The sequence below is a fragment of the Lonchura striata genome, chromosome 2 (assembly GCF_050655825.1).
Source record: "Lonchura striata isolate lonStrDom1 chromosome 2, ASM5065582v1, whole genome shotgun sequence".
In the NCBI taxonomy this organism is placed as follows: Eukaryota; Metazoa; Chordata; class Aves; order Passeriformes; family Estrildidae; genus Lonchura; species Lonchura striata.
Genome location: NC_140704.1, coordinates 46,929,682 through 46,957,391, shown reverse-complemented (window position 1 = coordinate 46,957,391; position 27,710 = coordinate 46,929,682). Strand labels below are relative to the sequence as shown.

At 40.4% G+C, this 27,710-nt stretch overlaps 1 long non-coding RNA gene across 2 annotated transcripts; it reads left to right on the top strand.

Annotated features, from left to right (window-relative positions):
- The first annotated feature begins 536 nt into the window (after positions 1 to 536).
- On the top strand, positions 537 to 27,459 carry LOC146768219 (uncharacterized). Of its 2 annotated transcripts, XR_014952216.1 has the most exons (4): positions 537 to 13,538; positions 25,696 to 25,809; positions 26,297 to 26,417; positions 26,948 to 27,459. It is a non-coding gene; the product is annotated as an uncharacterized LOC146768219 (long non-coding RNA). The 2 variants fall into 2 exon arrangements; XR_014952215.1 differs by having other exon boundaries at positions 25,696 to 26,417.
- Positions 27,460 to 27,710: the final 251 nt, after the last annotated feature.

The window sequence follows — 27,710 nt, the reverse complement described above, 5'->3', positions numbered from 1 at the left end:
GAATCTCTAAGTATTGGAACAAAAAAATGTGGCTTTTTGATGGGCCTATACCAAAGTATATTAGGACACAGGGCTGATCTCTACCCATGAGACTGAAAAAATTTTCAGGAAATTTCTTTGATCAGGAAGACCACCTATCAAACCAGCAAGAATTGTTGCTTGCATATACAGGCACAGGTGTTATTTAATTTTGCTCTTAGGAATTGCTGTAACTTAGTCACAGAAGTAGCATTTAGGTGTCCCATGCAGACCCATTTGACACCAATAGGTGACTGATTCTCCCATTTTGCCTGAAGTGAGTATTTGATTCAAGGCACCAGGGAAATACAAAGAAAACCCTTAAGGGAATGTTGTACCATAAACCTGCTATTGAAGTAATGTTAAACAAACCTTAAACTAAATGTGAAATTTCCATCCTGGCTAGCAGGTACTACTTGTGTGTGAAATAAGTGCTGGATTGCTGCTACTCTCCCAGCTGCTCAGTGGGACAAGGTGGTAGAGAAGTGCATCTCCCCATCCCAAAGTCTGCCTGAGATGTAGCACTGAAATGATAAAGTTCTGCATCCAGGCAGACTCACATACTCTGTGGAAGCTGTACTCATTCATCCCAGCTGAGTTTCTGTCCTTTTAAGTATGCTTAGCAAACAGCATTTGTCCCTATGGTACTTGGCTTTGTGGATGCCCACTGAGCACAGTGACTGTGTTAGCATTCAGGAACACATATAATCATGGGATATGATTATATGCAGGTGCCTTTATTGAAGAGCTCTGTGAATCAGGGGTACAGGCCCAAATCTGACTCCGACATGGCTTCAAGCTGAATGTATTTTATATTCTATTGTTATACAACTTACATATTAATTATTAAACATATATTGTTCTATTGTATATATTGACCTTATTCAAGCATGAGTTTCTCATGATCTTTCTCAAGCCCCTGACCACAGTTTCTCATGATTATTCTCATGATTAAACAGTAGTTATATTTAATTACTACACAATCATCACATTTAACAATTATATCATTTATCATATACTAGCTACACAGGTGCACTTCTAACAAGTACAAGGCCTACGCTTTCCCAGGGTATTTTCCCAGGGCCTGCTAAGCCTAACTTTCCTTCTAACTCCCCAAATCCCTATGATTTTAAAACCCTTTTACTATCAACTGGTGTGGTAAGGAAAGTGCCTGGTAGGCAAATGTTGTATGTCTAGATCCTTACTGTGCTATGTTGTGATAACATACTCGGAAGAGGGGAATCCAGTTGAGAGAACTCAGGGAGAAACCTCCCCTCATGCCTTTATAACACCTCTTCTTCTCTTTACCCCACAGAGGGCCAATGAGGATCTGTGGCAGTCCCGCCAAGCTAGCAACAAACTTGGTGTATGGAGCCAGACGTGAGCTGAAGCTGCAATGTAGAGGCGTCTCCTCAGGGCTGTGCAGTGGAATTGCCAGCACTGGAAGTTAGATTTGCATGTCAGACTGAAGAACTCACTGGGTGTTTCAAAAAACCTGAGACTCTGAGCCAGAGCGAGCCATTATGTGGGCCAGTCACAGAGAGGCAGAAAATGTTGTCTCCCAGTTTCTTCCCCCAGCACTGACAACCTTCCCTAGGTACACTGTGAGTTAATTTCCCCTCCTGCTTTTACACAAAGCATGAATGTGGAGAGCAAGACTTGGGCTTGCAGAGCTCAGAGCAGAAGGAAGAATTGAGCTTTAAGGTAGAAGATGGGAAGCCCTGCAGATCTCTTCCCCACAGATTCCTTCATCTACTTCTACTCTTACTGGAAGAGCCTGGGAGAAAATTTTATATGAGGTAAACACACATTTTTGCCCTATCTGTGGGCTCCACTATGTTTTCTTGGAGATGAGCTGTTAATAGGCATGGGAGTTTATCCAAGAGCTTTTATCTGGTGCAGATAATCCCTTAGATTACTTCTTTCCTCTCCTCCTCTTACTAGCAAGTATCTTTGAAACAAGTCCCTTTCCTGCACTTATCCTGAATGTACACTTATGTTCTTATGAAGACAATGTGCCTTGTAACTTACTTCTATTTTTATGCTTTTTCTTTGCTATTTTCTAATAGAAATACTGGGTTTATCTTCCCATTACCTGAAGAAATTATGTATTCTTCTCATAGAAATTCAGAGTCAAGTATCAAGCCTGTCTTCTGTGAGTTTCTCCCTGCATAAATATTTTACATTCAGCTGAAAATGGCACTGCAGCCTATAAAAATGAGAAATTTAAGTTAGATTTATATTTATCCCTTTAGGAAAAAAGTAACAGTCAAGGGAAGTTGAATGCTTTAACCAAGTTTAGGATACTGAGTGAAACAGCTGTTGGTATTTAATATAGCTTTATTGACTTCTTTCACTCATTTGTGCCTTTGAAGCCAACTGACCTTTTCTCCAGTGGAGATTTCTGGCCATGAAATAATATTGTGGTGACTAAAATAGCTGCTGCTCACTTTTATCAAAGAATAGGAACAAAAAGGATTTAAATGCATGGGTAAAAAGTTCAGTGATTAACCCATTTGCCAGACTTCACACAAGTCTGACTTTACACTTTGCTCTTCTTTCAGCCATGGCTTTTTATAATATCTGATTTTGCACCATATTTCCACAAAATATGTCCTTCTCTTCCAGGACTCATTCCTCTTTTAGAGATACTTGTTTGTCTTCTAACATCTGTATTTTTCTTACTTGTAGTGTTCTTCCTCCACAACTCACTCCCCTTTTCGTTAGTCCCAAAAACTCTCTTTGCACTTCCCTCTTTTCCCTCTTCCCTTTTCAGGAGAGCTGATTTTAACCAAGAGGGGAATAGCAGGAATGCAAGAGTGCCATCCTGACACGGGAGATCCTCTGCCCTCCACCTACTGACACTGCAAGACTAGGGCTGAGTGGATGGCAAAGCAAAGAGAAGAAGTTAAAACTATACTTTTAGTTGTATGAGGAAAGGACTAAATGTGAGTCAAAGCAAAACTTTTCCATAATCCTAAAGGATATGTCATCAAAGATAGATGGGGTGGATTGCTTAGCAAGGACACTCTGCAAAGAGTTCAGCAGGCGCCTGGGCAACTGCTTTAGAGTAGACACAGGTCCTAGATAGTTAAAATTAACAGAAACATATCTCACTCTGTATGTATACACAAAAAGAACAGCCCTTGTCTGGGAGAGTTTACAGTCTGTGGCTAATTGATTGCCATGTGTTTTTCATTTAAACTTATTGTTAAAACAGAAGAAAGAGCAATGAAATATTTTCAAAAATGTTTCAAAATATCTTGCATTAGTTTTGTCTTCAGATATAATTGGCCTAGGAGAGTGGTAGGCCCAAGCTGTCCTGCACTAGCAGGGCTCCAGACAGCTCATATGCATGATACTCCTTTCTTACCCTCCCACACCACCCAGCTCCCACTAAAGTCAACAGCCACCTCATGAGGGTCATTGCTTGGTATCTCCATGTGTGATATCTGAACCAGATGGAAGATATAAAATACAAGGCACAACCATTGTTCTTTTTGAGACAGAAATGAGACTATCTAGGCCAAAGAAAACCTTTTCTACACACAAAAGTCCTAGTTTCCTATACTATGACCTGTATCAACAATATTAAAACTCAAAGTTATACTGTTACACTGATGACTTTGTTCCATTGACTGTACTGCTCAGTCGGTACCTATAAAATTGCAGGATGCATTTAAAGTAATTCAATTATATTTAATTGAATTAAAACTATTATTAAATTCTGCCAAAGGTAAGTCTGTATAATTTTTTTCTAATAACACAAAAAGCTCAAGTCTGGATGAGTTTAAAATAATAATCCTACAAGAGAATGATTGAATAAGTAAGAACATGCAAACATTTAGAAGTCCAACTAGATATGAAACTGGACTTTATATATCACATAAATCAGTCATTACAGAAATGGAAATCAATTAGGGAGGTTTGCTCAACCTAATTCTTGCTCTGCTTTTAAGTATTTAAAGAAAGATTGATTTTGTGCCATTTAATTGGCTTAATCCAGCTAAGTATGGAGGTTCCTGTGTTAACATTAAAACCCCTATTTTTTATCATCTGGCTGTGGGGAAAGTCTTAGAGCTCTTTCCCAAAGTTATAGCAATCCCTGACACTGAAGACCTTGCATTTCCTAGTATAGCACTTTAAGTAGCTGCTCTGCTACAGTTTCTTAAGGCTTCCAGATAACCTGAGCCAGTCATGCACTGTTTTCAGCACTGTTTTCAGTCTTCTTTCCCTTCCCTTCTGTCTCTCTGGTTGCAGACATGTAGTGGTTCAGTCAAACAAGAGGAAAATCAATTAAGAAGATTTCTGCCCCAAAATCCCTTTTCCATGGAAGCAAAGAGGCATTAAGGAGCCATTCCCATTCCCTCATGTTGGTGAGACTTCAGATTTGTAGCTACTGTTTGCTTTTGCCACAAGCAGGGAATTGAACACACACCATTAATAAAAAAAAAAAAAGTGCCAGTCATTTCTGTTTTCCATTGTACTGCAGGAAGGCTAAGTTGTTTTACATCTTCTGTAGCCAACTATGTTAGGTACAGCTTGGATGTGTCTGATACAGCAAAGTCATGTTCAGGTAACTAAGGGGCAGAGTGCTGATGGAAAGGAGCTGGGAACCAAAACATGGTGTGGGACTGCAGCCTCAGATGTTGCACTGATTTTGTCTAGTAGCCTGCTTTGTCTTGCAGCCTGTCTCCTGGGTAGGTGTGCAAGGCGTGTACCAATAAAAGGCTCTTCCAGCCATTACTAGTAACTGGAACGTGAAGAGGTAGTCACTGGGAAACTAAGTTAGGTATAGCCTTGCTTGGATGCTCATGGAGATGATTTGCTAAAAACTATGAAAGAAAGGGGGCCTGAGATACTTGATTCAAAAAAATCCTATTATACAGAATCTATTTCTGTACCCTCTGTCACTCTGCTGGCAACACAGCGTTTGTCTGGTCCTGCCTTTGTGTTGTCTAACAGGGTCATGCGTTGCTTCATCAGATTTCTCTTCTCGCCAAACAAGAAGATTTTCCCCTGTAGATGGCTCTGTTTTCCTACAAAATTTCGGGAGTGCTTTCACTTTAGAAACACCACGCAAGTGAGATTGAGCTATTTCTTTATTTTCCTGTTCCAGGGGTGTTGTGTTTAGAAAGCAATCATCGTGATCACATGCTCTTTAACATGCTGGGTCTGAAGACAGCTGGATGGTGAATAGTCAGTCACTTTTCACTAAATATATTTTTTTATTTGGAACTTATATTTATTATAGGACTTATTTTACGACTTATATTTGAGAGCAAAGGCTCAATGTGAGTGCCTAATAATTGCTGCTTGGGTTGCCCTGGGCTGCAGCAGCTGGTGTCAAGGAGCTGTTCAGAAGCCTGAGGGTCTGTCATACTTTCTGTATTGCACCTCCCAAACTGCCATGGGTTTTGCCACTACCTATGGCATTGCCAGTGATATTAGGGTGCCTGACGTTAGGCAACTGAAGTAAAGCAGAGCTTTCAGCTTTTTGTGGGTGTGGAAAAAGCAAGTATTTCCATTTAAGGAAAAAAGAGAGGTACTGTTTTCACTAATTTTCTTTCTAGCACCTGCAGAGCCGAAGCTGTTAGTGTGGGATGAACAGGCATTGTGGCTGCTTACCGTTAGCAAAGCAAATGTTTAGAGAAATGTTGGAGTTCCTCTCTCTGGGCCGAGCAGATTGGGTGCCCTGATGTGGCACAAAATATCAGGCCCTGAGAAGGCAGGGGAGGTGTAAGGAAAATTAAAGGGAATTGTCTTTATGAGTCAAATGGACAGAAAGATTGTAATGTTTAAATCTTGGTGTTCAAGAATAGAGTCTGAACCCTAAACCAAATGTGATGATAGTGGTGAGACCTCTCTGGGGTGAAGAATGAATGCTGTCTAAATGCAGACAAGGGGTTATAATACCTGGTGTTAATTCCTTCCAATGCCACTGTTGAACTACATCAGAGAACACCTCTGTTTTATTCTCCTGTGTGCTGGTGGTAGAAATTATTCTGCAGTGGAGCTAGCAACTCACCTACTCTGCCTGCCTGCTAAAAATGATACTGTGAACCAAAAAATATTTGGAAGATATGAGAAAGCTCTGACAACTCTCAAGCTCCTGAACTGCACAGGACATTTTGTCACTGATGATATACTGAGACATCCATTCAATGCTTGCACGAATTTCTATCTGTTTAGCAAATGCGATTGCTCAGATATGGAAACTGGAGATTATCTCTTCTAGTTTCCATCAACAGCAGGAACCTGAGCCGGCAGTGCAGGGTCAGTTGCTCGTGCCGAGTGCTGCGACTTCCCGTTGCAAGCTGCTGGCTGGGGCTCACCTCCATGAAGAGGAAATGCAATCACCAGCCTGCACTCATTGAGAAGAAACTTGGCAGAAGGTGCTACATTAAGGTCTAGTAAGGTCACCTGAAGTACACTCTGGGCATTGACGTTGCAGAGGTGCGTGTGGGATGGATTTGACTATGCTCTCAAACGAATTGTGAATGTAAAACCAGACCTAAGCTGGGCTACACCCTGAAGTATTGCCCCAAATACATGAACCATTTGAAGTTGAGCTTAGTCTCTCATGTTTGCAAATATTGCTGCCAACAGACTATTCCTAAAGGCATTGTTTTCCTGATAAATCTGCAGAAAGGATAGAAGGAACCTAGTTGTGTAAACAGTGTACAACTTACTAAAGATTAAATTATTGTAAATTATATGTTACTTTTAAATGATTACCTAGAGAGATCTGAATATCCAAGAACTTTTCAGAAAGGGCAAAGCAAATGTTTACAGGTTGGAAAGTATCATATAATACGAGAGATTAAAAAGATTCCAGCTATTTAGTTTAATAAAGAGACTAATAAGAAGTGACATGACAAAGGTATATAAAATAATGTATGGCATAAAGAAGGTCAGCAGGTGCTTCTATTTATCCTGTCTTATGAAAGAGACACAGGAGGATACCTAATTAAATTAAAAGGCAATAAATTTTAAAATGGTAGAGAAAATGCCCTTTTATGTCACATATAGTTAATCTGTGGAACTCACTGACACAATAAGTAAAGACTTTTAGTTGAATTAAAAAATCTTTTAAGTAGCTAAAAAAAGACAGAATTGTCAAAAACATTCAAGTTCCATTTTCAGGAGTAATTTGAGATCATATGTACAAAGAAATGTAAGCACCATGCTGAACTGCTTGCTGGATAATACACAGACCATCCTTATTGCAGGGGCCAAGATTTGGTCTTGCAGTTTTCAATTGAAGAATTAGGATTTTTTATTGAACTGAACATTTGAAGAAAGAAAATGTCCCCTTTTGTGCTACATGGGAAGCTCTGGGATGAGGTATGCTGTGGTGGGGCACAAATATTGCCTCAGTCAGAGGAGGGATTTGAGTTTAGGTCTGTAATATTTATACTGTGTTTTTGGATTGCCAACCTGATTATTGTAACCACTAGGCTGCCATGGAAATTCTTTATTTCTTTGACAGCCTTATATTGCTGGTGTGTATATAGGTGTGATCTGGGCATCTCGGTCCTCCCCACCTCAAGGAGGGGGTCAAATACTTAAATTTTGAAGCCGAGATGAGCATAGGGATGTGGCAGACATCAAGCCAACATTGCGATGCTCCAGGATTTGTACATGAACCTGAAAAACCTGAAAATCAACCACAGGTACCCAGGGAGGGTAGGTAGGGACTGAACAGGGAGAGCAGTGTTTGGTTCTGTGTTTGTATTGCATTTCTTCATTTTGTATTATATTTAGGTTATAATTAATGTCTTCAGTATCTTCACTGGATCAAGTAACATATGCCTCAAAATAATGTTTGAACTTACGTAGGCTTTTTAGAAAATGTTGTCCTAAATGATGCTTTCATTTTAATAGTTGTTTTATTCTAATGGAATAATGAGACAACTGAGGAATAGCAAGAAAAATGGAGAATACAAGAGACAACTTCCTCAGGACTGTTCTTGTTTTCTATGTCTGCTTTATGCAACAGAGATTGACTACCTTGGAGCCAAGTGGTTTCAGATCTGAATGGAAAATGTGCTTCCTGATTCAGTCTCCTCTGACTCACTCACCAGTGGATGCACTACACAGGAAAGGAAATGTTCACACAAATTAGGCCTTGCAGAGAGAATTGGGAATGTTGAGATCAGTTTCTGGCTTTTGCAACTCTGCAGAATTTCAACTATCCCCTTTCTTCTAATTTCTGAGTGTTTAAAACATAGATAGTCCTTTTTTAGTCTTTGCCTTTTTTGACTTTCTGTTATGCTCATTCAGTGTACAAATGTCAGGAAACAAGAACTTTCTATGTGAATGTAGTTCTGTAGTCAATACTGTAAATAGGAATAAGTGTAATTAAAAAGCATCTTGAGACTTCTATAGGGGCTGAAGGGACTTAGGTACTCATCTTCTTGCTTTTCAAAATTCTACCTAAAATGCTATTGGCATGTGAGTGATTAGCTAGATATTTTCAGTGACTTTATCGTATATTATATTTAGTAATTCTGGACTTGGGATAGGGAAGGTCCTCACAGATCATGAGGTCCAGAATCCTGATATTTCAGGCATTCATATCACATGCTCCTCTTCATTTATCAGCCTGAGTTTTAAAACTAGTTAGGATTTTTGCTTCCCACCCCATTGTAGGAGTTGAGTCTGTTCCAGAAATTAGCTTTCCTGGTGCCTGAAAACTCTCTTGGAACATGATGCTGAGGACAAATAATAGTGACAGTTAATGACAGGATTACTCATGAATACTCACGTGGTAATCTGTGAAAACATAAAATACAGGGAAACACAGCTTAGGTTCATGATCAGGTGATCCATCAGGTTCAATGCAGGTGATCCATTTCCAGCAGAGGAAGTAAAAGCAAAGCATTGCTCCTGGGCAAAGCATCAGTGCAACCTCATAGGAAATATTGCACATGGCCCTAGACACCCATGAGCACAGGAGGACAGGACAGATAGTGTGCCCAGACAAATAAAAACCTTTGGAGAGGGGACTGCAAGGACAGCATTTACAGGGTCACAAAAATCTGTGAAGAGGCTGGAATGACTGTCTGTGTACATGAGAGGAGCAAAAAGCAATGAGGAAAAATTGTTGTTTAGCCTAAAATAAAATTAAGAACAGATGATCATAAAAGAGTTTGGCTGGAAATTGGATATAGAAGGTAGGGGTGTTCTGGTGTGGCTTTCCAATGGCAGCAGCAAACCTACCTGCTCTCTAGATTTCCCTTGGCCAAGTCTCTGAAAGGCCAAATTTGCAACATTTAGCTATGACAGTATCAGTGATCCAGAAACTCTCTACTCACATAATTGCTAAAGTAAATATATGTAAATCTCACTGCAACTTTACAAAGCTGGTTTTATAAGTTAACCCAACAGATATACCTCAGCTTCCTCTCTTCTAGCGCATACTATTCTGCTGTCATTGCAGAGAATTATCTCCCCTCTTAGTCCTGCCAACCTAAAATATAAGAAGCACTATTTATAAGATAGGTTCACTCAATCCAAAACATCTGATGATGTGATGTGAACCGGGCTAGTTTGGACAGATATTGCTTGAGAATATGAATAGCCAGAACAACTTTTCCCCTGTCTTTAGAGCTATTTTTTTTCTAGTTTTGTTTGTATCCACCATAATTTCAACTCTGTTCATTTGAGTATGTCAAGATCAAATTCAGTTAAGAAAATTATTAGTGTACATGAGTTGATACATTCTGTGCTAAAGCTGCCTTCAATACAAAGGACGTAACAGCCTAATTCCAATTTCTTTTCAGTACTCTGGTTTGTAATGCAAATGACTGAGAACTGTCAATACTGATGGGTACTGTGACACTATATATTTCACCAATTATGTCTTTAAGGTAAGAAACTTTCTTATTGAGACTCTTCTCATATTATATGGAGAATTGCCCTTTGATCCAAGATATCTCTGTTTTTTTGGAGGTAAAGAAATGTATATAGGATTTGAATGCAGCCAATGGAAAAAAAAAGCAAATCTGCTTTGATAAAGTTCAGTTCCTCTCATAGACTAGGGGCTTCTGTGACCCACAACATGCAGGTGATATGACCGAGGCAGTCACAACAATGGTACAGTGAGTTAACTTCGAGAGAGGAGTGGAAAGACTGCCAAGAAGATTTCCACACCTCAGTGGGGCACAATGCTGAATTTTGGGCCCTCATCACCAAAGTTTGGAAAGCATGCATGAAACAGGATAACAAAGCTGAGGGATCTAAGTCCTGACACAGGTCCGTATTTCTGAGATGAAAGAGGTAAAACATAAACTTTTCCTTCACACAGACTCAAGTTCTGAAAGGATATGTAGTAGAAATAAGTGTTTTCCTGTGCCAAACGAGGAAAAGAACTATTAAAGTGCAAGGTGGAAATAGAGTAAAGAGCAGAAAAAAATCCAGAACTTAATTCCAAGTAGACCTCACCATAACATCTTGGGGTCTACATCTCTATGAAGTTTGTACAGAGGGAACAATCCCCTTTTTTTTCTCTTTCTGACATCACAACAGTGAAATAAATGTATATGGTATAAATGTCCTTTTTTACATGGTCTGAATGTACGTACCAATTTTATCATCAATGTACAAAATGAGAAGAATAATATTACTCCTTACTCTTTCACTACCCAAAATGCTAAATCCTAAAGGGAAAGGAGATTTTCTAGGATTTTAGATAAGATCTGAGAATCTTCTCACAAAGTAAGATAAGCAAATGGGATTAATGGCTTTGGGCTATTCAGGAGGGATAGACAGGGCACATGAGGTGTAGGAGTTGCAACACCTGTAAGGGAGAGATTTGACTGAACAGCCTTTAATGTTAGATGATGTGATTGAGAGCTTCTGGGTGAGTATCAGAGACACAGAAGGCAAAGCAGGCATCATGGTGCCTATTATCTATTGCTCAGCCAAGATCCTTGTTGAAGATGGGCACCCGACTAATAGGCATAAAGAAAAAGCAAACACAACACTTTCAGTTGTCTCAGTCTCTAATAATGCTGATTTACCTTGGGCTGCCTGGTGCCCTGAACCAGAGGATTGTGAGTATGCAAGCAGTGACTTTCCTTTTGTGGATAATGATCTTATAAGAAACCAGCAATATCAGCTGAATGTTTACAAGTCCATGGAGTTTTGATTGGCTTCATTTTGGAGTAATGGAGTTTGTGGATATTATAGCAGGAACCTCTCAATCATCTACCAAATATCTTGGGAGTCTGGGAAGATTCTTGCTGGCAGGAATCTAGCCAGTGTTAATACAACCTAGAAAAAGGGCATGAGGAAAGACTCAGGAAACTGCAGACTGTTAGTCTAAGCTCCAGTACCTGGAAAAAGTACCATAATGGGTGCTGCTGGAAGACATTTAAAGAAAAAATGTATTCATCAGACACAGCCAACTCTAGTTCACAAGAGAAAAGTCTTGTTTAATTAATTTAGTATCCTTCTGTGATTAGGTCACCTGCCTAGTGGATGAAAGGACAGCAGTGGATGTAGTTTTTCTGGATTTTAAGTAACTCTTTATAGTGTCCATCACAGCATCCTTCTGGACAACTTGTCCAGACATTGTGCAAGATGAACAGGGAGACATTACACTAGGTGGAGAACTGACTGGAGGGCAGAGCTCTCAAAGGGCTGAAATGACTGGGGCTATAAATGTCTGGCAGGAAGTCACCAGCATGTTGAATCTCTTGAGGGACAAGAGCCCTTGCAGAGGGATCTGGATGGATTGGAGCACTGGCAAATTATTAGTGGCACAAACCTGTACAAGAACAAGTACAGGTGGACAAAAGTCCAAATTTGGTGAGAAGTGGCTGGAGAGCAACCCCACAGAAAAAGGGCTGGGGGTGCTGGCTGACAGAAGCCTCAATAGGAGCCAGCAGTGCATGCCCTCGCATCCAGGAGGGCAAACCTCATCCCGGAGTGCATCAAACATAACACAACCAGCTGGTCAAAAGAGAGGATTATCCCACTGTGTTTGATACTGATGCAGCCTCACCTTAGGTATTGTGTGTAGTTCCAAGCCCCCAAACTTAAAAAGGATATGAAGGTCCTTGAAGGGATTCAGAAGAGGGTACCAAAGATGTGAGAGGGCTGGAAGACATGCACTGTGAAGAGTGGCTGAGGACAGGGTTTGTCTAGTTTGGTGAGAAGAAGGCTGAGGGACAACATCAGGTTCAAATCTGCCTCCATCAGGGAAAGTTTGGAGTTGACCTGAGGAAACATATCTATTGAGACAGTGCCAAACCCTAGTGCAGGCTTCCTGGAGAGAGTGTCAATGTCCCAAACCTGTTGGTGTTTAAAAGGCAGTTGGATGATGCCCTCAACTTGTGGTCAGGCATTTGGACTAGGTAATTGATGTATGTCCCATCCAGCTGAGCTCTACTCTCCCTTTCCTCAGCAAAAGATCAGTGGCACAAGTGAGCTGTGGAAAGTTAATATTTTGGTTGAAATGCATTTTGTATCCCATGATAAACACAACAAATTGGTGTGTTTAACAGAAGATCTATGCAAGTTGGTTTCAGTGGGGAAGGGGAGTATGACAGTGATAGCAGAAGAGGGCTATTTTTTGCCATTTGGAAGAGTTGTCACTTGCCTGGCTCTGCTTTGGGCACATGTCTGAATTTTCTAGATCTGAGAATGACCAACCTTTCCACCACACCAGTGTAGCCTCCACTTTTCAAAGCTTGTGTTCCCATGCTGGTCCTTTGGCCAGGCCAGGCCAGCTTGTGGCTCTGGTTACTCTTTGGCTTTTATCCAGGCTGTGGCTGCAGAAACCACCCATTGTATCCCCCCAAAACTGAGTTTGTGTCCCCAGTCCTCACTGTATGGCCTCATGGAAATTATCCCTGGTCTGCAGAGAGAGAACAGTTAATAGGAATTGTCTCTGGGCTGCAAGGTTGGTTTCTGCCATGGCCTAAGTAGAGAGGTGTACCATGAGATTAGTCCCTGGGAGCTGAAAGGCAGAAGAGGCATGAGGAATGCCCAGTAGCTGTACCTAGTGCATCAGTGTGTCTGCCTTGATGTGCACTTCTAGGAAAAGGAGGAAATACTAGGAAGAATGGCATAGAATAGTATAGTATAGTATAGTATAGTATAGTATAGTATAGTATAGTATAGTATAGTATAGTCCAGCCAAAAGGGACCTGTAATGACCATCTAGTCCAACTGTTTGACAGCTTCACAGCTGACAAAAAGTTTTCAGTGCCTTTCAGACAAAATGGTTTCCAGTGCCTTGTCCTATAACCTCCTAAATTCTGCCAGGACTGGGATATTCCTTGTATAGCTTTTATGGAAATGTATGACTGGCCTGGTGGGATTGCGTCTGCTGAAGTCTGATCATATGATTTGGTTTTCAGGTCTACAGCTTGGGTGAAAAGACAGAGAAGAAAGCAAACAAAAGTCAAGCAGAATAGTTTGGGATCTCATATTTCTCTTGCATGCAAGAGAGAGTATGGATGTTTTTGCATTGTGACAGGATTTCTCCAAGACTAACTGAGTACAAGGTAAGAACTGTACCCTCAGAGAAATCCATCACCAAATCACCCTCTGTGTTTGCATGCCTGGTAGAAATTTCCTGCAAACCTCTTAGATTGTATGGTGTCACCCTAAGGACATTTTTAGTAGCATCAGAATTTCTCATAGTGTGACTATTCTGATGAAGATATAGGTATGAAAAAGTCATGTAAAGCAAAAAATGGGCACACTTAAAATGCCTGATATTTTAGAGGGGATATAAAAGGCCATTCTCCCTTATGGAGTTTTCCCAGAGCCCATTTTCAGAGAAGAAAGGATGGCTCAAGAGGATGAGAGAATAAATAGTTCAGTCTTTCAGCTTGGGAAGGAGCAGATTGTCCAGAATTATATGTTAACTGTTGTTTACCCATAAGAGTGAGAGCTATAGATCTACGTATTTTCAGGAAAAAGCGGGAATTCACCATCCCTGGGTGTGTTCAAAACTGAGTATTAAGTGTCATTTTGTGATATGGTTTAGTGGGCATGGTGATATTCAAATGTTGGACTGGATATTGCAGGTCTTTTCCAAACCTAATGGTTCTAATTTTCCTCTGTTGCAAGTCTCTATGGAAAAACCTGCTTGAAAGAAATCAGAGTATATTAATTTGCTTAGTTGTGCCTTTTATGCACAGAGGTTTGGAGTTTGTTTTTATGTACTTAGCAGAGATGCAAAATGTCTCCTTCACCGAATGCCTTCTTAAGAATAAGGTGAAGGGAGTGATGGAGCTGAGGATAGTGGGAACCCAATTGCACGGGAGAAGCGTGTCCCGGAGACAGAACTCCCATGAAAGCACAGAAGACTTACAGCTGCCCACAAGGAAAAACTTCAGGCCTGCTTCTCTGATGGGGATTAGAGAAATCTTCCCTAATTTTCCACCCCACATAGAGGTTTTCAGCCCACAAGTGTTCCCACTGACAGCCCTAAGGGCACTACAGACTGACAGAGAAATTATAGTTCTGTCGTTTTTTGCCATGTGATTTCTGTTTCCTTTTCTTTGCTGACTTGCTCTGACTGGGAAGATTTTTTTCCCCCATAGTTTTGAAATGTGATATTTCTTCTTAAAGGATCATGAGAACACAGGGTCAAATCCTTGCCTTGTTTTTTTTTTGTTGTTGTTTGTTTTCACCATTGTATGTTGGATGCATTCACTGGCTTGTGTTCCAGAGTTGTGATTGGCATCAAAGCTGGCAGTGACAATTGTCTCTACTGATCTCTAGACTTCATTAAATTAGATAGTTAACATTCAGAAAAAGGCTTTGCTAGTTTCTGCCAAAGTGAATTTCCTTGATTTCCTCTCCAGGCTTTTTCCGCCCCTGCCTGGCCCTGTTGCGGTTTTCTGAGCTGACACAACACAGTAATGGCTTTTTGTGAGTTTCCTGCAGGTCACCTTCCAGCTCAGGGCTGGGGCAGAAGATTGAGGTAGGCAGGACCCAGGAGCATGTCCCAACCATGGGGGTTCCACAGCCAGCTGATGTAGCCCCTCATTTTGCAAAGGGATCAGGCATACTACGAGCCTTTGTTTTCAGTTTGACTCCTGCACCTGAAGAAAGAGATGTTTGCATACCACACTCCCTGGAAATTCTGCAGGTAACCACATAGCAGGTGATGCCTACCATTAGTAGGGAGCAAGAGGCAAGGGTCTTTTTCTCTGTGCAGACAAGAATTTACTGCTTTTGTGATAAAATGATTCTTAAGGACCCATGACGGTAATTTTTCTATAGCATCCCATTAAGTTTTCACTGGTTTTAAGACAGTCATAATGTAGCACTGAGGTCCTGGTGGGCAGTGGGTTTCCTTTGATGCAGGGATGTAATTTATTCATTCTGCTAACTCTCTAGAGCTGGTGATGATCTGGAGGCTTTCACTTTTGTCACCCCAAAGCAAGTTCATGCAGCTGTTTTAGCACTTTATAATTGTGTATGTCTGAGAATTCATGGAGAAGTAAGCACATTACTTCATTATGAAAGCAAGGTGTTGCACTACTCCTATTGAAGCACAAGGAAAGTCCATCAAAAGAAAACTGGCATTCAAAACTCCTCCAGCAGAAAGGTGGCATGAACAGAATAGAGGCTAGGTTGGGTCTCAGCCTAGTGTGAATCAGAATAACAAGTACTAAAAACATTCCTTGAAATACATGCAAGGTTCACAGCATGCAATACCCTAACTAAAAATATCTGGGTTTGCTGATATGCTCTTTTGGATATTGGTAAGTGATGAAAGTGCTTGTACACAGGGTAACAGCAGATACGGCTCTTCCAGTGAGAAAATCTTCACATCTACCAAGACCTACTTCAGTTTGCAAAGCTGTAGTTGTTCATGCTTATAATGGGGAGGTTTTGAAGATTATTGATCAGTGTTTGATGTTAATGAGCATTTCTAAAAAGGTGTTTTTTTACTTACTACCTATCTTTTCTTGAACAGATCCCACTCAGTAAGGTAAGCATCGAGAAAGCACTCATCCTTCATCCCCATTAAACACACTGCATGAACTCTGCCATCCTGACCACTGTTTTTTGGCAGGCTTTTGTGGGTTTTTTTTACTCATGCTGCTCACACATTATAAGTGCACAGTGGAGGCATATACATGTATTTACTGGGTAATATAAGAATGGCCTCCAAATTATAGGTGCTATGTCTGGATTTCCAAAGTGTGGATTCGTCTTTATATGCAGTTGGGCACCTTGGATATGGTTGTGTTTTTTTGAGAGTTGTGCTAGTAGCCTGTAATACATTAGACAAAGAATACCTTTAGTACAGTTGTGCTGGAGGGCTAAAATGTGTGTGAAACAGGAACTGAGAAATTGAATTAAGCTTTATGATTATTTTAGTCTAATTTAATGTGGAAATAAGATTGAAGACATCCTACTTATTTGGGTATATGTATATGTCTTCCTGCTCCTTGGCTGCTTTCTGAACCATAGGTTTGATAGTGAAGATGGATTATCTCCTGGTTAATTAATGAATGTTATTAATGGACATGGTGGGAGAGAAAAGAGGAGAACAGTACTGGTGCCTTCTTTTAGAAGAGAGACTTCAAAGCGAGTGCAGTTGTTGCTAGAGGTGAGATAAGCCACACTGCAGCATGGTGCCTTGGGAAACCACCCATGTGAACTCCTGCTGCTCCCTCCCCTGTGCCCATCCTCACATTCAGTGGCCCTGAACACCCATGGTGGTGGCTGGAGACTGTCATGCAGATTTGTAGATATTATTGCTATTGCCACAGGTTTCATGGGTGCGTCTTCAATACTACTGCACATACACAACCAGGAGAGTGTAATTTACTAAGTGTTTTGAGATCTATGTGTTTGGTGATTTTATTACAGGACAGGGAAAAGGCACACTGAGACCAGTTTGATTTCAAAGGAGGACGGTCTGGGTGATGCTGGTATTGAATTTGGTGACAGCAAGGCTGTGGTAGACATATTGTTTCAAAAATATCAAACTCTATGCTCAGGCTGGAAAGCAATGATGAGTGATGCTGTAGCAACATAATTTATGGTATTCAACATAATTCATATTTTCATTATAACTGCTGAATTGTCAGTGGTGTGTTATCCAGTGCATGGTACAGTTTCTAATTACAAACACTTATTCTGGTGATTTTGGACTGTATTTTTTGAATGTGAAATATTTGTGATATTTTTCTTTCTGTCGAAGAAATGGAAGGTGTTTCTTTACCTAAAAAGAAAAAAAAAACATCCCCAGGAGAGTATCAGAGAATCAATTTTTCAGCATGGGATTATACAGTTTGGCTGTATAGGCTTAAGGCTTTTAATTTGCTTACACATAGATAGACTTACTTGAGCTCTATACATCACCAGATCAATGCAAATCTATTTAATAGAAACTTGGGTCAATATTAAAAGAATTCCATTAACCAGCAATAAGGACCCTGGAATAATATGATTACTATAGGCTTCCAAGCACACATAAAGAATCAAGGATTTTCTTCATAGTAAGCTGAAACAATACCATGTAGAAATCCCTCTTCTGCTCCCTGTCTCCTGAAAAGTAAGAATGAGAAAGGATAGAAGAGGCTGTATGGGGTTTTTTATGTCATGAATATTGTCTCTTTAGGTTAGCACCTCTGAGACATGCTAATAGCGAATGTTTCTTCAGCTTGTGGCAGAGAAAGTGTAGATGGGCAGAAAAGGTCTGGGCAACTACTCCAGGGGAAGAAGAGAGAAATCAATGAATTCTGAAGGACACAAAGTAAATCTGACATTTCCAGAAGATAAAACTGATTTTATTTTTTTAATTCTTTATTTTAGCCATGGTAAGTATGGAAAAGAATAAATGTTCTCTTCCTATTATTTTGAACAGCAAGTCCCATATTGCGGTCCTACTGAATTAACTTTTCAAGGATAAGTTTCCTGTGACTGCAGGCCACAAATATGAAATCTGCAGTGCAGAATATAATTCTGAGACCCATAGTTTGGTAGTAGAAAATCAAGATTGTCCTGGAAAAAGTTCCCACTTTGCCTGAATGGAGATTACTGTTGAAAACCCCCACTGTTTTATTTTCTGTGATAGACTTCTTTATTTATAAATGGCAAAGAGACCTAAAGAGGCTAAAATGACACCTTCTTGTTAGATTAAGTTTGGCAAATTGCAAGCAGTGTGCATTAGCAGTTGAAAACAGAGACTTGGATGCTTAACTCTCTTTAACCAATCTTGGGCATCCCCTCTGCTGGGAAGACTTAAATGAGAATTGGCCAAACCAGATACTGGGAGGAAATGGATAAGTTATCTTGGCCATCTGCATTGAACTGGCCACAAAATGGGGCAATCTGCCTGTACAAGATTTCTATTGGAAACCCAAAATTAGAGGCCATGTGGAAAAAATTTAAAGTTTATAAGGTGCAGAATCAGGTGAAGAATTGTGCTTTAGGTCAGCATTCTGCAAGCATTTGTTGTAGCTTCTTTCCAATGAATTAAAAAAGGATTTGGAATGGGGTTTGGGGAAGTATTAGAGGTAGAGGTGCAGATTTGAAAAGTTTAAAATCATGAGTCTGTTTGCAGAGACAGCCACCTCATTTCAAATGTGCTGAGCCAACTGGGCAAGAGGACCTTGGAAGGCCTTAAGGCATTAGATCCATGCTCAAAATTTGTATTTGAGTTACAGTGTCTGTGAGTTAGGGAAGGATGAGGTGTGGAAATGGTAATTTGCACCTGGACCTTCTAGAGAGAGAGAGGGTTTTAAACCCGTCCATGTGAAAGCACAGAAGGCTACAATCTACACTTTCCCCTATTTCTCAGGATCGCTGCCTCCCCTTGAGTATTTTACTTTTAATCAATTTTCTCCTCAACTTCAAGCAAAGATGTTTTTCTCTCTATTTTTTTTTTTTTTTTTTAAAGAGAGTGTATAGAAATCAGATGCTGCCACCCAGGACATTGTATTGTTTTGAAATACAATCTATGAAACACAGCACTGCCTCCCCAGGCTGTGCAAAAATGCCAAGGATAGCTCTGAATACCAATATATTAGCCATTACCAGCCAAGTCAACACCATTCTCCATCAGACTGCAGGTGCAGGCAAATGGTTCAGCAGAAGCTGAATCCTTTCTCCTGCTTGACTTACTTGCTTGAAGGAACTTTATAGGGCTATAGCAGACAAAAATCTCCTTTTTCCTAATATAAGGTTGTGCTTCCAGTAGGGCAACTTACTGGTAATTTTACACTTTTCTCTTTTCCAGCAAGCCCTGTCTAATATAGGCAAGACTTAGATAGATAGACTTCCCCAGGCTAATTTAAGCATTTTTGTCTTCTTGCACTTTAATTTTCAGTCTATATTTTACTACTTGGTCTGCATTTCTTTAAAGAGAAACCTACTACTTTAGCTTTGTCCTCAACCACTGCTTGCTCAGAGCATCTTGGACTTGAAATTTAGAGATAAAATAGTCTCCTTCATGTTATCCCTTTCATTTTTAAATAAAATATTTTTATTTTAAAGCATCTTCATCAGCTTTATTCTCATTACCCACTCTTTTGCAAAATAAAGTCAAGAGAATGAAAATATTGAGTAGGTAGGTATTTTTCTTTTTTGTTTTTAAAACCAGCTGAATGAATCATATTTTATGTGGATTTACAGAATATGCTGTGCTCCTAAGAAAAACAACTTTTCAGTAGAAGTTTTAAGAATTGTCTATGTAACCTGTGAGCAGCAACTCATTCCTTTGAATTATAATATGGGCTATTAAGTCCTGGATGACATGAAAATCTTTGGGTTTCATGGCAAGTTATCTGTCAGACTGTGAGAAGGCATATTCTGGAGGTTTTTCACACTCTCCTAGCCCCATTGGCACTGGGACTCAGGGTCTCCTTGTGAGAAGTGCTAATGCAAAATGCATTGGCACTTGCTGGTGAGAGAGTTGGGCCTCTTGGTACGTGGGTCACTTGTCCCTTTTCAGCCCGTGTAATACAGGTCAAACCTCTCATTACAGGAGCAGGGAAGGGCAATAATCCCCTGACAGTGGTGCTGCACAACAACGGTATTGTTTTAAGATGTTTCTCTGTTGATTTCCCCATTTTTCACTTGTCAGCACCTCTGTGGTCTCGAGATGGAAATTGATGAATAAATAAAACCTGGAAAATTGGTTTCTGTGCAGCATTATTAAAGTCTTAGTATTGAAAACTGATGTCTATCAATAATGTTAATTATTAAGATTTTGACAGCATTTGGGCAGCAAGGACTGTCCCTAATATATTCTGGCCCTCATATAGGTGTTTGCCCACACTGAGAATTAAGGTTTTTTGTTTTCCCCATAATGTTACAAACAGTTAAAAATACTGATTTGGTTATTCTTTCCATCCATAATTCCTAAGCTGTGCATCCTAAGCACTCTTTTCACTGTGAGGGTCTGATATTTAAGTGCTTTTTTCATAAATCAATCTGCTTTCAGATTCCTCAACATGGATCTATAAAGCTCAGTGCGTATCTTCATGTACCTGTCCTTATTCTCCCTGTCCTGTGTTCTCTTACTGAACCACAGTCTCCGAGGCTCTGCTCTTGGTGGCCTGTACTGCAGCAACATCCTCAAACAGCCTCCATGACAGGGCAGATATAAATAATTAATCATAAACTCTAAATACAAGGGGGTAACATTGTTCCAAAGTGCCTAAGATAACACCTGCTGAATAATGCTGCTTTCATACAGTCTAATTCTTTTGTGTTTCTCTCCAAGAGGTAGCCTAAACAAGCCAGAGACCTAAAGGCATTTTTGAAACTTTTCTGCCCAGTAGAGTCTCTGTCGTTTCACTCTGTTGCAGAAATCAGAGCATTTGAAAACTTTTCCTTCCAAGTTGAAGCATGGCCTGCTTTATCTAGCAAAACCTTTAATGGAGCGCCCGCTGATTCCTTAAGGACACTTCCTTATGTCAGCTATGTCTCATTGCTGGGGAATTTGTTCTGATAAACACTGCAAATGTTACTGTGTTAAATTTTATTCCTTTGCTTGTAATTGTGTCCCTTTGGACCACCTACACCCTTTCCATAGAGCTCTGGAGGGCTGTCGAAGATGAACACCATTTTGTGAGGACATTATTCCAGATGTACTGTGTACCCTCACAGGGTGAGAGCAGTGAAATACAGTTCTTTGGATATTTTCCTCCTGCTTTAGATTTTCAGGCATCTCTGGAAAGATAATTACCATTTTGACATCACCTATCTGGGAATGTTGATTACTTAAACACTGTCCTTGTTGACTTTATTCCTTTTAGCTGTTTTCAATCTAGACATGCTTTGCTTTTTATTTGTGTGTGTTTCTCAGAGACAGGGTGTGGGTTTTTTTTTAAATATGTATTTTCACATGTATTAAAACCTCATATTGTGGCCAGATACATACCTGGTAAAAAGATCTAAAGTATTTAAGAACACAGGGTGGATAATTGTATGGAATAATAATATTATTCCATATATATTATGGAATATATATAATATACTATAATATATAATATATAATATATAATATATAATATATAATATATAATATATTATATATTATATATTATATATTATATATTATATATTATATATTATATATTATATATTATTATAATATATTATTATAATAGATAATATATAATATATTATTATAATAGATAATAATAATGCATGGAATAGATTCTTTATGGTGTAAGGTTTTCTGGGTTGATGTAAAGTCCTTTTCTGAGCTGAGAAAATCAGAACTATCACCCTAAAAGAGAATTCATAGCCATGCACATAACTAATTCATAGAAGAAAATACTTTTTGGATTTCAGAGGAAAGTCATGCAAGAATAGCAGAGTGAGCAAAGAACCATAATTAATTGAAAGCTGTGGTTTAAGATGCAGCTAGAAAGGCACAACTGCCTGCACAAGGCTTGTGTGGGGATGCCTCTGCAGTCGGTTGAGATGTAAAAGATCCTCTTGTTGCTGGCAATTCTTGCTGTATTTGCTTTGGTTGGGTTTTTTCCCCCACTGAAAATAGATTACTGTTTCCCTCAAGTACTTTGTTAACACTAGAATAATAAACAGTATGTCTTTTATGTGACAGGGTACCTGTAGGACTTAACCATACAGACAATAAAAGGGCTAAGATATGCTTGAGCTGAACATAAACAGTGGAAAGGATAATGTTTTTTGCTAAGTGCTTTGTGCTTCTGGCTAAGCAGAGTGGGTACTATGAGCCACTTGCAAAGATGTTCAGGGCCAATGAGTCTTTCATAAGCAGCTAAATTAAGCCTATAAATCTTGCAGGAGTGAAAGATACACTCTTGCATGCTCACAGATGCAACAAGTGAAAGTCTATTAAAAAATAACTGCATGTTTTAAATAGCCTGAGAAATTCAGACTCTTCTACTCATTTTTCACTGCATTTATAATTCTGTTTTCTTGTCTTCAGCTTATCTCATGGGGAAAATCTTTTTCATTGCTGATGTCCCAATGCAGCTTCATCCTTCCAGTTGTTTGTCCTCTATTATCAGCAGATGCAGCAGAGCTCTTTGTCCTCTGGGGCTGCTATCTCCCAGGAACCTCAGGCAGCCCTCTGATACTCTTTTTCTTTTACATGCAGGCTTTGATAGTGAGTTACCTGCCTGTGGAAAGCAGTGATTCTCAAGTAGGAAGATACCTCCACCTCTAACAATATCTTTGCATCAATTTAATCACAACATACAGCTCCCCCCACCCCCAGTATTTTCCTAGATTTCCTGCATAATGTTTGGAACAAACTAAAGAGACACCATAAGGGCAAAGCATGCTCATGAGCCTACTGATTTAAAACTAGTCCAACTTAATTGAAGCTAGTCTTGTTCCAGGCATGCCAAGAGCAGAACTGTGTTTTACTGACATTTAGAGTCTGGAGTGAAGGAGCAATAGACCTCCTTTCTGTGTGCAAATTAATATATACTGATAAAGTCTGCTAAAAAAAGGTAAACATTTATGGAGGTGGTTGATTTCTCATCACAATATTGGCTACTGCAAGTTTATACTGGATGGGTAAACCATTATGAGAATGGTTGAGAGCAGTATTTGGTTAATAAAGGGAGTCAAGTGAAAATTTCTGCAGGAAAACAAGAGCACTGACAGCATATAAGCAGGTTGCACTTTTTGTCCACAGAAAAAGCAGGGTCTAATGGATACACAGCTGGAATGAGCTGGTAGAGCCCCATTTACTTGAGAGGAGCCATGACCCCTGCATATGAGCCAATGGTTCAGTGTTAGATCCTATTGGAACAGAGCAAATGGGTAAATGCATTTACCCAGCTGTGCCAGCATCCTAGCATTCTTCTGGGGAATCATTGTATGAGGACAGGTGTTTGGAACTGTTTCTTCAGCTCTGACCCAGAACAGGTGCAACCTCTGCCAGGACTCTCCAGCTCTAGGGAGGCTGATGATGTTGGTGTATTTCCTGTGAATCCAAACCTCAGTGTTGAGGTGGACTGGGAAAGAAAAACCAAACTCTTCCATTAAAAAATTCTTTTTCAGCCTAGTGCTAACAAGAACAAGTTTCTTTTCTTCTACTTTTCCCAATGCCAGCAATCTCTATGTGTTATCTCAGGTCTTCCTTTCTTAAAATTTTGTCACCCAGTCAGTTTTCTACTTTAACATTTTTCATGTTTTATAAAATTTCTGCCTTCGAGATTGCTGGCTCTTCTGCCTTGCAAGTCCTCCTCAAATGAACACAGACTTCACTGCACCACATCTAGGTTGATGTGCCAGGTGGCCCTCTCTAAGGCACATGTGGTCACTGCAGCAGATTCAACATCCTAAATAACTTTCTAGGTAAGACATTCAGGCTCCCAGGTTAAAAACTCAGTGAAGGGGGACTTTGGCATCTGCAAAGCACTCCTGTTCTCATGCTGTGCAGGCCAGCAACATCTCCTGCCCTTTTGCTGTTTCCATTAAAGCCATCTGTGCATTGTGAGCCTCTGTGCTTGTCGGTGGGTCCCGATTCCCTTGCAGTACCCGCATGTGTGCGTGCACTTGGGTTCCTCCTGGGGCCATGATTTCTCCTCTGTTTGATGACATTCTTACCTGCCTGCACAGAGTTGCTGGATTTCTGTGTGGCTTGTACACACTCAGCTCTTTAAAGCAGGGGTATCTCACCAGCCCCATATCAGCAAGATAATATAGTGGGAGAATGGTTTCCTACCTCTACTAATTCCAACACCCTTCTCATTCCCCATGGAGATAGTTAATATGAATTGCTTGCCAGATTTTAAAGTGAGCTATTTTAGGGAGAAGGACCTCAACAGGTTGAAGAGATAAGCAGAGAAGACAGTCTGAAATGCAAAAAATGTAAATGCAGGGTCCTGCACCTGGGGAAAAGTAACCCCATTAGACTGGGGCATTATCTTCTGGAAAGCAGGTCTGTGGAGAAAAGCTGGTGGTCCCAGTGTCCTGGTAGTCCCAGTGGGGAACAGGGTATCCCTGAGCTGGCAGGTCCCTTGTGGCCAAGAAACACAGTGGTATTCTGGGGCACATTATGAAGAGCATTGCCAGCAGGTTGAGGTAAGACACCCTGACCCTCTACTCAGTCCTGGAGTGCTGTGTCCAGTTCTGGGCTCCTCAGTACAGGAGAGACTTGGAGCTCATGGGGCAGGCCCGTGGGAGGGCAACAAGGATCATTGGGTGACTGGAGCATCTCTCTTTTGAGGAAAAGCTGAGGGGGTTTGGCTTGTTCAACCTCAAGAGGAAATGACTGAGATGGACCCTCATCAATATCTATGAATATCTGAAAGAAGGTACCAAGAGGATGTTTCCAGGCTTTTCTCAGTGGTGCCAAGCACTAGGACAAGAGGCAGGGAACAGAAATGGATGTAAAAGAAGCTCCACCTGACCATGAGGAAGAACTTCTTTACTGAGCAGTGAGCATGCATTATCACAAGTTGTCCAGAGAGGTTGTGGAGTGTTCTCCACTGGAGATATTCAACAACCATCTAGACACAATCCTGTGCAATGTGCTCTAGAATGGCCCAACTTGAGTAGGGAGGTTGGACCGGGTAACGCACTGTGGTCTCTTCCAACCTTACCTATTTTGTGATTGTGTGAGTCTTCTTTTATTATTTTTATTTTTTTGCCACCTACTGTTCCAACATTAAGGTTTTCTAAGACGTCCATAAAAGCTCATGCCCATAGGACCAAGTAGCAGGTATACCCTTGTGTCTCCTTTCCGCCACAGAGGGAGGCAAGGAGCCACAGGCCAGGCACAAAAAAAAGTCTCTCCTCCTCCCCACACTCCCTCCCTCCCCACACTTCTCTTGATCTGCTGGTGGCTCCTAAAAGGATTAATTAGAAAGATGTGAGCAGGGGTTGGGACGTCAAAAAACAATCGTCACTTTCATATCTGACCCCTATCACCAGCTGCAGAATTAACAAATTGAATGTCGTCAGCAAACAGGAGTTGTAGATGATATGAAGTTCATTACTAGCAGCACAGGGCTTGTTTTCAAAGCCCAGTTTAAACAACTCTTGCTGATTAAATTCCTTGCTGGGGCTCCTGCCAGACACATTTAGAAAATACGGATGTCTAACAACTCTGTCTTTCTCTGCAGGTCCTTTTTTTTTTTTCCCTGCTTTTTTTTCTTTTCTCTTTTTTTTGTTTATCTTTTTTTTTTTTTTTCTTTTCTTAACATGTGCCAATTATTTGTCTCCTATCTGCAGGTACTGGCAAGTATCAGCGCTCTGGTCCCACTGTCTACAGCCTTATCCATTTGGCGCCTGCTTCAGCCCTCTCACATTACCAGCAGTGGGGTCTGTTTTCAGCTGTGAAAAGCTGTGAGCATGACTCCATTCTTCCCCTCCTCCCACTGCAGACTCTCTCCCCCCTTTCCTTCTTTCCCTCTCATCCTTTTGCTCCCAGGGCTCCCTTCAAGAGCTGTGAAGCAAAAAACCCAAACTGTGGTAACCTGCTAGACAGTGGCACTGGGGATTGGTAACCTCTCTTGAATTGTATGGTTGTGTCTCTCCTGCATTGGGAGCACCCAGAGCAGCTAAAAGCCCACTTTAGGCAGGTTGCATGATGGATCATCTTCTGGCTGGGCTGGACTGGGATGGAGAGGCAGGAGTTGTAAGCAAGCAGATGGGAAAGCCATGGGGATAAAATTCAGAGCTACTACCTCAGCTTCTCTCTAATTCAGGAGCCCTAACACTCTCTGAATAGTTCTTCCCCATCCTAAAACATCTTTTTGTCCTCTTTACTTTGATAATTTCATGTTTGTTTTGCTCATAACGCATTTGTAATTTTTCTCCACCGTTTCTTTAGGAATTGAGGATGGAAGGATGGAGAAAGGGAGGATGGATGTCTGCTCCTTCTCACGCTCACAGTAACTCCAGGACTTGGCAGATTGGGTGGCTACCCAGCTAGAAAAAGCTAGATCTCAGAGGTAGGTTGTTCCTGAAATTTGATGAAAACAGGCAATCCCATAGAGGAGAGACATCATCAGGGATCTCCTGTGGAGAAGATGAGCAGCCCTCTCTATAGAAAGGTGATATGAAAGTCCCAGCCCTGGAAAAGCCTTGTCCAGGCACAAAATAAGGTACCCAGGAATCAGACTATGAGACAGGCATTCATAACAAAACAGATGGTGTTTGCTCTATGGATGCTTTCTTTTAAGCTGAATATCACAGCTAAAATTTTGAGCCAAATTGGTAGAATTTTCAGAGATGCCCAGGAGATGGTGTGGAAAATGTCTGTTCTTTGGGGGCCAAATAGATCTGGGACCCTGCTGCTTAAGTACCTTATTTTTGGCAAACTCACTCAGAAGAAAAATACCATGGATTAACCAAAAAAATTACTATTTAGCTATCCTTTTGACAGTGACTTTGTGGTATTAAGGGTAAGAATACAACATAAATTTCAAATAATTTTGTAACATAATTGGGTCTTTTCTGTATCATTATTTTTCCGCTGCAGGAAGTACTTTGTTTTCCACCATGGCAGCTTGGTCCCTGAAGGATTTCAGAAGTTTTTAATGTGGATGAAACAGTCACAGAGATTTCCACACACTCTATGTGGCATTCTGCGCTAAGGGGTGCTTCATACACGAAATAAACAGGTATCAAGGTTTTTTATTTATTATTTTCTGTGTGGGGTTTGTTGCTGTTGTTGATTTTTGTTTTGTTTTGTTTTGGTTTTTTTGTTTTGTTTTTGCTGTTTACCAGCCATCTTTCTGCCTCAGTGTAGTATTGATAGTTACAGGATATAAAACTACCCTACATCTTTATCTACCTAGTTTTTCCTCATTTCCTCTCTCTGACCACCTTTGAGAAAGTGTTGTTATAGAAAATGACTGATTCAGAGCAGCATGTCTAATTTGTACATTCCTCATTCCTAGGCCTCTAGCATTCCTTACACTACATTTTACTGGTTTTGATTTTGAAAAAGTAAAAACAGCTTCCAAAGTGAATTAATTTGGTTTGGCACTTTTTTCCCCTCCTCCCCCCCCCCTTTTTTTTTTTTTAATGTAATTGAATGCACTGAATTATAAAAAAATTTACTGGAGTGAAAGAGCACTCCACCACTCTTCACACTGATGCTTCACCAGTGTTTTTCACTTCCAATGCTCCTTCTGGTATATTTTTTTTCTTCTACGTGTAAAAACCAGGGAATTTTGTAGCTATCTGTCAGTGGCCAGGTCTCATTTTGGCCTTGAAACCCATTACATACCTGCAAAGCA